Genomic DNA, 11,927 nt, shown 5'->3' with positions numbered 1-11,927 from the left:
GAGCATCTCTTATTTTGCTGTTTCAAATTCAGCTCAGCTGAAGTACAGGGGCACTTCAAATTCCTCTAGCTAGTGTCATCGCTGAGCACTAGCTCTGAAGGGGCTATGAATTTCTGTGCCGCCACATCCACAGCTGTCCATGAGACTGCTAAAGACACTCTGTACAAGAATCCAGTAACTGAGGAGAAACATAGTCTGTTGAAGAAATCATGTCCTGGGGGATTCAAAATCATTTTGCCCTTTCGTGTTGAGCAACTTGGTGTAATCATGATGCACATAAGTGAGCTGAAATTGCAAGCGTCTTTGGCAGAAACAGAAGAAATATAGGCAGCTAATGGAAAATTGGCAGCTGGACAAGATGTGCACTCTGGTTTGAATCTTTTGGTGCCATAATGTTACAATGAAGGCAGAAGGTGTCATCACTGCATTAAGTAATGCAGGAAGTCCTCCAAGGTAACACGTAGCAAAAATATATAGTTATCTGCTGCTCCAGACTGAACGGGGTGTATAAAAAATATTAGATTAACTAATATTAGATTAGTGGATGTCTTCAAAACTTTTGCAGCTGTAGGGCCAGTTTGTAGTTCTGCTTGGGCAAATTCAGGAGAGCGCCTGTTCTGTTGCCGTGGTGGAGCAGGTCCAGAAGGAGGCAAGAACAGCACGAAGTTGGCCAGCCACTGCAGGCTGTGTTGAATGGGCTTTTGCCACTTTTTGGGCCTGTAGCTCTCAGTTATGCCCATGGTAAAGTGTAACCAAGTTGCATCAAGTCGGTGGAATGACTCTTGACTTATCCCAAGTTTAACGACTAGAAAAACATGTTATTCTGAAAGAATTTTGATGGCAAACCAAAATATGTAAGCCCAGCTGCTTCAGACCAAGCTGAGAAGTGGAGGGTAGAGTCTGTTACTTGATCAGCAGTAATTTACTGCGTGGTAAAAAGTTTTCTACTAACAGGCTTGTCATATTAAAAAAATATCCATCTTTTTTAAGGCAAGACCAGGTATCATCACCTGAATGGCTCAGTGATCATGATACCCTGACCACTGTCAGAAGTTGAGGTGACGTGTTAGAGAAAATATAAAAAGCATTTATGGAATTGAAAGTGATGTGTTCTGCCCTTTTATTAAAGCAAGACTGAGAAGGGAGCAAGACCTCGCCCAGAAGCCTATGGCTACTGCTAGGGAGGCACTACCAGTGCTGCGGAAGTGGAACGTGTGATAGAGCAGAAAACTTTCTAAGTGCTGGGGACTATCACTTAGAGCAACAGCTCTTGGGAGGAGATTTCTAGAAAGGTAGCTAAAACTGTCCCTTGGCCACACGGTGGCAGTTCATTCCTAGCTATTCTGCAGCCCTTATTTCTCTGATCAGCCAGAGAACAGGGATGAAAGGGAAAGGGAAGCGTTTTGTTCTGCTTCACCAACAGCCAGCCAGTACGCCTATCGGTTATTCACTTCTAGGCTCCTTAATTCACAAGTGTTTGTTTGGCAGTTTCCAATTAACATTAGTTTTTTAAATGAGTTTATTCTACCAGGGAGATGATTTGCTTAGGAAATAAATAAGCATGACATCATAGGGGACACTGGGACCTCAGTAAATCATGTCTGAGATGCTGACCACTTGCCTCTGACTATGTCTGGAAACAAATGGACAAAGTAATGTCATTGCCAGAAACAATGCACTCTCAGGCACAGAAAATACAGAGATTGATTAAAAATAATAAGCAGGATTTGAAGATTCAGAAGTTCAATCTTGAGATAGGCCTGAGCTAAGAGTTTCTGACCTGATTCTGAAGTTCTTTTCAAGGCTCAGGAGAATCAACAGATGAGGTTTCCAGCTTCTTGGGGCCTGTAATGCTGTTATTCCAGAATTTGATAATCCAAGCAGCTCAGTTAGTCAAAAGCTAACCTGCTCCTGCATCAGCTGCTCCTGTGTCTTCCAGGGGTATGTTTATATTTAGTGCATGCATACTAAACTTCTTGAGGTTTTTCTGCTTTGTTTTATGCCAAAATACTCATTTACAGGAAAAAAAAAAGGAATATGTCTTTGCACTGGTTATGAATACACATCTGCAAAGGGAGATTTCATTAATTCAAATGTTTGTATGGTCCCAAAGTGTTCAGATTAATGAGGTTCCCTGCATTAATAAGGCCCAGGTATAACATCAGCGCCGGGACTACTCGCACGCAAGCTCTTAGTCTGGGCTTGCTTGTGGTTTGATGTATGACACTGCGTCCTTGGTAGCTGACAAACAGTACCGTCGTCTCCAGATACTCGTGTGGGGAACAGCAAAGGGAAAAGGGGGTTGATCAACAATAAAATACTCCATGCTGTTCCTAAGTTAGAGCTAGCTTTAGTATCACTTCACTGTAGAGAACTGCTTTGTCACATTCTTACCCTTCAATAGCTTCACTTTTCAGTTTCCAATATGCAGGATTAATTTTTGCCCCCTTCACCTCAGTGATATAGGTCTGTGCCAGGAAAGAGAGCAGCTCAGTGGAAGGACTCCAGTGTGAGCAGAGCTGACCTGTAATTACAGCTGAATAAACTGAAGTGAGTATACTCGGGGCCAGATTTGCAGTCGCCCTTAGTGGGATTTTCAAAAAGCACGTAACTAGCATCAGTGGGAGTTAGGTGACTCTGACAATTGCACTGGTGCCTGACTGCTTTTGGAAAAGATGGTCTGGAGCCAAGCTTCAGCGGACACAGCTCTGCTTCTAGGAATTAAATCAGTCTCCCAAGAAGTCCAGAATTAGCCCAGCCTGCCTGCCTCTAAGCCTACTGGCTTTAAGCCCTCGAGTGGCGTAATTCTGAAAGAAAAAATTGTCCCACACTTTTGTCAGATTTCCACAGACCTTGCTGCTGTCTTCCTGCAGGGCTGTTGGTTTTTACTGATGCTCCCATGTAACCTGGGCCCTAAGGATTTGTTGATAGCGTTCCTGGAAGAGCAATTACTCACAAAACCAGAATCTCCATGAATGCCATGAGAATATGAGAACTGCTGCTGTTTTTCTATTCACACAAGTATGTCCAAGGGCTCTTGCAAAAGTACCCCTCTGTCAGGGGATACTTGCACATCACAATATGGCATTTTCTGCAGACAAGCTGTTATGGCAGCATCCCACCACACTTCCCGTTCCTCAGGAGAAGATTTAAGACTTGTTCTACCCTGAAATGAGATATGAAAGATCAGAGTCTGATCTCCTTCCGGTAGACCTGGAGCACATCTGTTGACTTTAGGGGGTTTAAGGGAAACAGAAGATGGGAAGAAATGAAGTAACCTAGGAGAGATCTCAGGATTAAGAGACTCAGCGCAAGTTTTGCCTTTTTAAATGCAGTATTTGGTCTTTCTGCTTCTGATAATGTACGATGCCTTACAGTGAGATTTTTGGGCTGTGCTTGGCTGCCTGGGCAAGCCCTGAGACCCACGCAGATGGATGGTGTCTGAGCTGGCTTAAGAGCAGTACTCAAAGAAGTGAGCAGCCTACTTCCAGAATCTGTGGATTCCAAAACTGAGGCTACTCTACGAGAAATAACACCACCTCTCCCAACATCACCTGAGAAACTTCATGTTTTCACATCAAAACACTTAGTTCAGACTCAGAGCAGCAAAACCACCTTTCTCTTTGTTTTCTTCAGAGCAGTATGCCCTGCTCTCCTGGGAGAGGGTACATAGAAAGAAAAAGGCTGGGGTTTATGTTTCTCTGTGGATCTCTCAGTCCTGTGTACCATGGCCTCTAGACATTCAAAACTGATGTACTATAATAAAAGAAACAAAGAAGAAAAGAAACTCACAGTCGGTGTGCCGGAACAGCAACAAGCAGGAGCAACTTGGTTGCTGCGACGGGCCGAGAGCGCCTGCCTTGGAGAAGCTGCAAGCAGACAGCCAAGCCATGGAAAGCTTCTTTCATATCACTGCTTAAGATAAAAATATGCAGTGAGAGAATACTTTAAAAAAATTCAATAGAGAGCTTTGTAAGTCAGATTTAAATACCAATTGCTGTGTGGTTTTCCCAAACAAAGCAGTTGCCTTTCACTCAAGTCTGATATGAGATCCATTAATTTCCCCTCTTTATTCTGTCAATAGTTTAGCCATATTGGTTCTGAAAGGATTCAAATTACACAGAGATTATTTTCTTGTAACTGTCTTTAATTACACTGTGGCTTCAAAATTTACTGTTTTCTTTATGGAAACTTGAATTACTGATGCAAAGAATTTAGGACCAGGGGTCAAAATGAGCAGCACTATTAAAATAACAAATGTACACAAAAATGAGGCATTGCTGTTTTCTTTAGAGGCTTGCCATTACATTTTAACTAGCATTTCAAGACCTCTGTTTTTATCCTTTTATTCCATGAGGTTAATATTTTCCCTCCCTTTAGTATGGATTTATCAATTTCTCTCTGAAATCTCTTATTATAGAGAATTTCGGTAAAGAGACCTGGGAAAAAACTGAAGTATTTTATCCTCCAGAAGAGAAGTACTGGTCCTGGATGGGGACTTTTGTAATGGGGGCCAAAGGGGGTTAAAAGCTGATTACATGGTGAGGAGGATTATCAATAGAATTGGGGCCCCCACAGCTCCGCACTTCACCATTATAATTAATTCTGAGCAGCCTGTGCCAAAATTCAGAGCTGAGTCATATCCCTATAGAAGTCGAGTGGCTTGTGCTCAGTGTAAATCAGAAAACAACTCAGAAGAGGCAAAGACATCCCACATCGGTGGTCACAGATGCATTTGTCTGTGAGACTCATAACGCCTTTCCTTTTGCTAGGTTCACCTTTCCCCTCTGGCATTTCAAATGTTGCGTATCATAAAACAGACTTGTTCATTTGGACAACCTGTGTTAGAAAGTGGCGAATGGCTGACTGAGACCTTCTTGGCTCGATGGTGACCCACCACCCCTCTCTTGGGTGCAGGAAACCCGCGAGCCAAGGCCACACTAAATGACGACGATCCTTTTGAAGGAGGTAGCCGTGACTGGAAGGGTTTCCTGAGCCAGTGAAAGGGCCTCTGTGCAAATAACCCCACCCTGTGGCATGGGCTGGGAAAAACTCCATCAGGGGAAACTCATGCAACTCGCCTCTCTGTGGCCCCGTTTCATTGACAGGAAGGATGATTTTGTGAACAGACCACAGAGAGTATATTTATAGCTCAAAAAACCCTCACAAAGTACACAGCATGTTATTAACCATTACTTTTTGGGCATGCTCTTGTTCAGCAGAAATTTTAAATAACAGGCCCATGGCCATAGACATCCTAGAAGTGCTGATACTTATGGAAAAATAAGTAGCGAGCTTTCTCGCTAGCAATTTTTGAAACAACAGTTTCAGTGGCTGCTAGGTGGTTTGCACGGCGCACAGCTCTGTTCCTCAGGAAAGAATTTGCATCCCAATCTGCATTGCTTGCCTTAATTATTAATATGAAGACTAAACACAGACAGATGGCAAAATAAACTCTGTTAGGTTGGTGTGAATCTGAAGTTCCTTCCACCAACATAACTGGGAGCAGATATTGAGCCAAAACATATAGAAAGCTCTTGATGTGCGTCTGAGGTGTCACAGTTTGCACAAAAAAGATCCAGGAGTCAAGTTCTTGGCCTCTGGGGCCTGTATATCAAACCAGAGTGGATGGCGACATTTGTAGAGATTTCCTGGCTCTCTTCAGCAAGCACACACATGCTTAGGTTGGGCCTCACACTCATTTTTTGTCTGGATCTGGCAGCTTGCTTTCTATGCTGAGCCGATAGTAGTTTTGTCTTTCAGATGTTTACTTGTGTTGTGCCTGCAAGCACGCCAGAAACACTCAGGCTGTTCTGCCTGTGCTCTGATTTTCTGCTCTCAGCCTCCAAAATGGGTTTGCACACAGCATGTTTTATTCCTCCTTCTTCCCGCAGTACAACTGTATTTCTCCGGTAGTGCCTTACTGCATTAATGCCAGGAGAATGGGAAGAGAAATGTAATGATAGATGTAGCCAAAATACAACAGAATGCAGAGGAAGAGGACGGACAGATATAAGCATTTTCTATTAGATATAAAGAAATGCATACAGGTGAACTCTTCTGGGCAGGGTACATGGGCTCATATTCAACCTGTATAACTCTGGCTGGGATGACTCCTCCCATCTAAAGACTTATGCATCTAGGATAAGCCATGCCTCAGCTCCTCGTGCAGTCACCGGAGGCTGACAGCCATTCATACAGGCGATTCGCCTCTGGGGTAGGATGGGGAGGACGAATCACCTTCTGAAAATACCTTTCTCTCATAGTCTATAAAAGGACTCTAGGCAATTAGCTCTGTCTACATGCATGACTTTTAGAAGGCCAAAGGTAAGTGAAATGAATTGCAAATCTTTTCTTTGCAACATGTATGATATCTCAGAGCAATGTGCCATTCAGCCTGCCTGCTACCCAGAGCTACTTGAATCCAGTTCCAAGCATTGAAACCGGCTGCCCAGGGAAGTGGTGGAGTCCCCATCCCTGGAGGTATTTAAAAGACGGGTAAACAAGGTGCTTAGGGCCATGGTTTAGTGGAGGAATGGCAGTGTTAGGTTAACAGTTGGACTTGATGATCTTAAAGGTCTTTTCCAACCTAAGTGATTTTATGATTCTATATATTTAAGAACTCTGTGGGTAGCCTGAATATACCTCTACCACTTCCTCTGCAGTTTTTATGCTGCTTTGATGATGCTTATAGGGCCATCAGGAAAGGATTGCAAATGAGATCAACCTCAGTAGCTGCACTGGGAAGATATTTAAATTTACTACTGGCTGCTTTGTGCCATTAGTATCTCAGCTCAAGAAAGCAATCATGACAGGACCTGTCTCTATCAGGAGTTTCACTAGGTAGATGAGTGACATTTAATGTAGGGAAGGACATTAAGAGATGAGCATTTAGTGCTGAATGTTCCCAGTGTAAGGGTAAATATTGTTTATCATAACACAGTGGTATAGGTCAAGGTTTTCCAAAACTTCTAGTGGTTTTACCTGTTCAGCTTAAAATACTTGGTGATCAGGTCCTTTGAAGTATTTCAAACTGGGTACCCAAAAGCTACTTTTGAAACCTTGGTTTTAACCACTCCTCTAAACTCATGCCAACTACACTTTCTTTCTTTCTCAGCCTTTGCCTCCTCCCACTGGGCCAGTGATTCTTTTTTAAGCAGGTTTTTGTAGCATCTGACACACCAGGATCTTGTCTGGGCCCTCTGGAAGTTGCTCAAGTGCAGAAGGTGCAGAGGGACACAGGCTACACACATGCTCTGAGGAATGGTTGCTTGTGGTCTTCTGCCTAGTTTTCTTATCTGGAATATCTATGGATCTTCTTTATCAACAGGGAAGGAGCAGAGAGCTCTGCACTGAGTTGAAAATGCCTAGGATAAACACACGTGAAGAAGTAAGGCTCTCTAAAGAGATAAGGCTAAAGGGTTGGACTAGATGATCTCCCGAGGTCCCTTCCAACCCTTGCCATTCTGTGATTCTGTGACTACATTTTCTTTTCTCGCATGGTTTTTTTTTCCACTTGTGTTTCTGGTTGAGGAACCATACCTCCTAGAGAAAGCACAGAGGAACTTCTGCATGCTCCCCACATTCCCCTTAGCCCACCACTCCAAAGACTTCTTGACAGGGATTGATTCAATTTCTTTACTGTTCCATGAAAATTGCTTTTATAAAGGCAAGAAGTTTAGAGAATGCTGGGCACCGCTTTCTGTTTCTCCTGTGTTCAGCCCTATCACTGCAGGATCATTTTCAGAGGGAGCTGGATTGGATGATTTTCCCTGTATGTTGCCTGAAGTCATTATCTTCTGTATTTTTCAGCACCCAGGAAGGAGTCAAAAACACCTTCATGACCTATGCTGTGTATGATGACGTTACTGATTGGAGAACCCTGTGGCATGCTAAGTAAAGACAGTTCGCTGCTTCTCTATGGCTTAGAGAGCACTGACTTCTATCCCAGTGCCTCCTGGCAGACCTTGTTGTGATATCAAGATGCCAGATTGTGGCAGATCTGGCTGTAGCCTCTCTCAGAGGGCAAGAGGAAATAATTTCCATTCCCAGGGTAAGCCCTGTGAAGATTTGTTCTGCAGATGACAGGGTCTTTCACCTGGGTTTGGTGAAAGGACATGCAAAGAGCACGTATATATAATCTGCTTCTACTCACCACTTCAGTTCAGGTGTTTATACGTCGGTGTCCACATGTAAGTGAGCTGTCTAAACTCTCATGAAAGACAACAGAGATCTAGACAAAGAACCAAATGGAGTCTGCAGTTATTCAGCTGACCAGGTATATATATCTGCCTCCAGGAACTGAATAACTCCACAGACTGTTCACTCACTCATGAGGACCTCAATTCAGGTGCCTTCAAGCCTGTCCTAGCGGTTTTTCCTACAAAGTCATGGGAAAATGGACACCACTTCTCAGGCTAATGGGGAGCATGGGATCTCTGTGTGAAGAGGCAGCGCCTTATTCTCTGAATTCACACTTGCACAAGGTCAACAGCCTGTTTCTCCCTGTGGACAACCAAAGCTCATGAGATACAGGCAGCACTTCTGTGCAGCTTGCCCCAAGCTAGCCTTGGTTTTCCATAGTTATATCTCAAAATATAAATGCAAACCCCTATGATGTAAACAAGAGGAGTTGCCTCATTCCAGTAGGTGAGGTTATTTTCCTGATCTTTGCTCAAGACATATCTTTTAGGTCAAAACGGTGGTATGCTGATTTCACCAGCAGCTGATATGTCCAAGACATATTTAGTGTCTAGGTCTTTGGAAATGCTATGAAGTTCTCCTCTGAAACAAAATCTGAGTATTCACCTGTCTGAAATGAATGCACCATCTCTTCATGTGGAAAGGAGGACAGACAGAACAATGCTTCTTCACTCCTATTTTGCCAGGAGAGGCCCTTATTGTGCCATGCCATGCCACATAAGACAGAAGTGCTACCTCATATGTCCTGCTCCTGGCCAGGCATGTGCTGACATTCTTGCTTCAAGGAAACCTGTGAATAGAAGACACCTGCAGAGGAAGTGTAGTCACTTGCAGGGATTCATAATATAAAATACTTCATTTTTTCAACTCCAGGCCCCTCCTACTCCTCCCTATTTTTTCCCTCTGAAATGTCAGTATGTTTCTACATGCCAGGCTTTGGATGAAATAGATGGGGAGCAGTTACATGAGCAGCACAGCTGGCAGATCTGACTGGTAAGTGGGGTTCTGACACACTTTTTGGGCAGGCTGGGAATGGTATTCCCTTTAACAAGGGCAATCAAAGCTAGAAGAGGCTGTATGAACAAAGCCTAAGCTCCTTGTAAGCCATACTGTGTGCATCCAGAAATGCTCTGCATTGGATTCAACACATGATATGCATTATCTGTGCTTAAAAGTGCCTGAGATCTGAAATCGTGGTTGATGTTTAAGACCCATCCGCTTGCAAAGAGGCAGCACTGGTTGTTCATTTGAAGATCAGGATTTATTTTTAGTACGTGTGTATGTATCTCTGTGAGCATCACATTGTTGTGGGCAGTGGGAGTCATAATAGAATTAGCAGTTGCTACTCTTAGTCCTATGGCTTTAACTTGATCATATCCAAATAGCTGTGGTTATGCAGCTGGTGCCTGTATGCAGTGACAGATATGCTATAAATACCATAGACAGAAAATAATTGAGATAGCATTTAAAGGGTCAGATGAACATCGTATTTTTGGGTTTATAATTTTATGTTGGGTGTGGGAGACACAACTTGCTTTCCCAGCTTTTAGTAATAGAATTATAAAATTGCCTGGTGTTTCCATTTCAGAAAGACACCCATTTTCTTGCACTTCCCCCTCACCCAGCACATGCACACAGAAGCTTCACAGTTTGAACCATTTTTACTCTGCATGAAATTCTGAGCCAGATGTTGAATTCAGTTCTTCTGGTGTAAATCTGGAATCATTATGCTTTGACTAAAATTCTTTGAGACTACAAAGTTGCAGGAATATAAATCATTATTAAATGGGTTATAATTGTCCCTTAGATGGCATATTTTATACCAATAATGCTGTTGATGAGCTGGGTAACAGCAAAAATGCAGGTTGAGCCAGAGGGAGAAGAGAAAAGTTGTTTCATCAATAAACTTAAAAAATGGCAAGATCTGATGTACAATAATTTACTTAAACCATTAGGCCACAAGACAAAGCTGTGACTGCTTTTAAATCAGATAACCTAGAGTCTATTGCCAGAGAGTTCTTCACCAGGGAAGTGACAATGGAAATTTTAAATCAAGGAGAAGAGCAGCAGTGCAAAGGGGGAGAGAAGCATGTAGCATTCCTTGTGCTGCAGAAGTTTAACAGCCCAAACAGGAAAACAAGAATGGGTACAAATTCAGAAAATGGAGCCTTTCATAAAGATAATGAGGTGCATTCAATGATTTACAGAAATGAGGAAAATTGCTTACAATTTTCTCCGCCAGTTTGGAGGTTTTTTTTCATCTACTGGAAATATCTTAGAGAGAAGACACATTACAGCCATGAAGTTTAAAGAGGGATGGAGATGGATGAGTTGGATTGTCCTTTATCTTGCCATTCACTCAGGGCAATTTTCTGTGAGCTGAATCAAGCCAAGTGGCTATATTTTATACAGGTGTAAATGACTGAAGGGTTCTTCTCAAGTGGGATTCAGCTGTCATACTTTAGATGTCTATTTTCAGATGAGATGAATTGCACGGCAGAAATTCCTGTTTCTTCTTATTGACTATAAAGGGAGCCTGGGGTGACCAGGTTGGGTAATGGGAAAACATAACAAAAATGTGTAAGAGAGTATTTGAGAAAAGGTGTATAAGCATGTAATGAAAAAATGCATCATCACTCTTTCACAGACTGAAGCAAAATGAATATTGCACGCACCACTGCTATCTCATGTTTAATAAGTGCTTATCTTTCAGCCTTCGTGTTATCTGAGTGTGTCATGATAAAACAGTCTACCAAGATGATTCATGTCACACACAGGATCATGAGCACACTCACACATGTTCTTCTCTTATGCTATCCCCTAGACAGCACAAGATGAAGTTTCTCAGGAGAGAAAGAACTGTTCAATGTTGTGAAACCGAGAAAAGAAATCCTACTGGGATATTGTGCAAAGTGTGTGAAATTAAGGCAAGGTGAGAGAACATCCTCTTTACCTCCTGTACAAGGACCAGAATGAGCTATGGGTCTCAGCAGTACAGACACTTTCCCACAAGGGAAACAGCCTGCTGAATATAAATATTGTAGGCAGTGACTCACCAAAGATGATGTCATTGATTTATGCAAGGATTGCAGAGTTTGGATTTGGTGGGAGAGGTTTTCTTGTCTAAATGCAGCCAGACCATGATGTGCAGCGAGTTTATTTGCTTCTGATCATAGTAGAGCTTTTGCTTAGCTTTTATTTGTATGGTGGAATGCACCAGGTTAACTGCTCGGGAAAAATGCATATTCTGGGTGTCCTGTTGTTTTTTTCAATTATTTTGTGTACATTTTGTCCTGAAAGGAGGTTGGCTCTTCAGCAGTTATATAATTGCTGCGGTTGCTTATACAACCAGAGGAGGAGACAAGAAATGTTTTCAGTTAGCTTTCCAGAGAAGTGTCTGAAGTGAAAAACCCACAACATATCTTTGATAGGTGGTGTCAGATTGGACATTGATGTTTGGAAGGATGATGAAGAGGAAGAAAGAGTTCATTCTTTATCAGGATGATAACTTATCAGCAGATAGGAACTGCTGGTGGCTGTCTACTACCACCACTAGTGTTTACGCATACACACACACACACACACACACACACATATATGTACACCGGCTAAAGCCAGGATCTCAGTTTTAAGGATCATGGATCTAGAACTTGACAGAATTCATATACAATATATATTCATATACATTCCCAGATGTGCTACAGTTCAGCATTTTTTTTTTTTGG

The sequence above is a fragment of the Egretta garzetta genome, unplaced genomic scaffold, assembly GCF_000687185.1.
Source record: "Egretta garzetta isolate BGI_Z169 unplaced genomic scaffold, ASM68718v1 scaffold377, whole genome shotgun sequence".
Classification (NCBI taxonomy): domain Eukaryota; kingdom Metazoa; phylum Chordata; class Aves; order Pelecaniformes; family Ardeidae; genus Egretta; species Egretta garzetta.
This window is presented reverse-complemented; position numbering follows the sequence as displayed.